Genomic DNA, 1,750 nt, shown 5'->3' on the forward strand with positions numbered 1-1,750 from the left:
TGTGCCTGCTGTGTGTGCAGAGGTCTCTGTGTGCCTGCTGTGTGTGCAGAGGTCTCTGTGTGCTTGTGTGTGTGCATCTCCTCACCTCTGATAGTAGCTCTTTCTCACCAGCTAATGCTGTCTGCTGTATTCAGGAATTTCCCTGCTGCCGTCTGTTGCACTCAAGACTTTTTCTTGCCTTTTAAATCTTTGACTGGCAGAGAAAAAAAAAAAAAACAGTAGAGACCCTAGGACCAAGAAAATGCAGCTGGTTGGGTCCAGGTTCTAGTCATGGGACTCAGAATGAGGCTCACTTTCCTACTCAGAGGCAGTGACGATAAGGGGTGACGTTAGAACTGGATATTAGTAAGCTCGGTGTCTATATATCATATGACACACCTAAAAGCTGTATCTATTGTGTTTTGATATGAAATACCCCCATTCAGGGTTAAAAAACTACATTTTTCCTCCTACGTGGACTCTACCAAAGCCATATGTAAACAAATGTACATTTGGGTAGAGTGTAGCATAAGGAAAGAGAAGAGAAGGGGTAATGTCAGAGGAGGAGGAAGGACAGAACACAGGTAAGGACATGTCCATGAAAGAGGACATAAAGCTAATTACTTTCCTGGGTCTATCTCTGTCGTGGATTTTTCAGTTTTGGTGATAGATAAGAGCATGGAAATATAGTCCACAGTGACAGTATGGTTCTATACTGAGGTGAAGGCCCACAGCCTCCACTCTGGATGCAATTTTAGCTATGCAAAAGACCACTGAGATATACAGACCTTGAGTCTGGCTAATTTCAGTGTGCAATTTTCTCATATTCATGTTTTGATCATTTCATATGGAGATAGATCAAAATCTACTGTGTTTCAGACATAAAGCAAAGACATCTGTATATCTTGGCAGTGTGGGATTGAGTTTTGAGTCTTACTTGCATTTAGAAGGAATGTGGCAGTTTTTGAGACCAGAGACCCTGTCCCACTTGGCAGAGGACCGAGCCCACAGACCCTGCCCCGCATGGCAGTGACCGCACCCTTGCTCTCTGTAGATGAGTTCTGGAGAGTGTAAGGCCCACTTTCCCTGAACGCCTAATCTTCACTAACAGACACGTCAGCGGTTACAACATATTCCTTTTCTAGCGCAGCATAACAAAGCATCACAAAGCTACAAACCCGAACACGCAGAACCATCACGGTTCAGGTTCCACAGCCTCTCTGTAGTCAGGGTGTTGACTGGACTGTGTTCCTTTGGGTCCTTCAGATTCACAAAGTCGTTGGCAGAATTCAGTTCCTTGCGGTTACAGGACTGGTGTCCTCGTTTTCTAATTAACTGTCCACCGGTGGGGGTGGGGAGGCAAGCTCAGCTCCCAGAGGCCCTTGCCACGTAACCACACGTCACAGCAGCTTACTGCTTCAAGGCCACCAGGAGCATCCCTCTCCAGCCTGCTAAGAATATATAGCAAATGTATGCCTGGCCTTTGTCATATTCTCTTGACTTTAGAAGCTGGACATAAGGGCACAACACATTCAGGGGGTTTTGTATGTATGAGTCCTTGGGGTCATCTAAGAATTCTGTCTTCCATGCAAAGTAAACTTTGTCCCAGCCAGTTTCTGAGTGCTGAGAAGGGATAAGTGTGCGCAGCTGCTGGAGAAGATGATGGGGGAGTGGGTAGTGTGCGCAGCTGCTGGGAAAGGGTGCTGGGGTGGGTAGTGTGCAGAGCTGCTGCAGAGGATGATGGGGGAGTGGGTAGTGTGCACAGCTGCTG

At 46.8% G+C, this 1,750-nt stretch overlaps 1 protein-coding gene across 1 annotated transcript in view; it reads left to right on the forward strand.

Moving 5' to 3' along the window:
* Window positions 1–1,750, forward strand: part of LOC101979959 (high affinity immunoglobulin gamma Fc receptor I) — a 10,796-nt gene that overhangs the window by 5,358 nt on the left and 3,688 nt on the right. The gene's annotated exons all lie outside the window — the stretch shown is intronic.

This window comes from Microtus ochrogaster, chromosome 21 (assembly GCF_000317375.1).
Source record: "Microtus ochrogaster isolate Prairie Vole_2 chromosome 21, MicOch1.0, whole genome shotgun sequence".
Lineage (NCBI taxonomy): Eukaryota > Metazoa > Chordata > Mammalia > Rodentia > Cricetidae > Microtus > Microtus ochrogaster.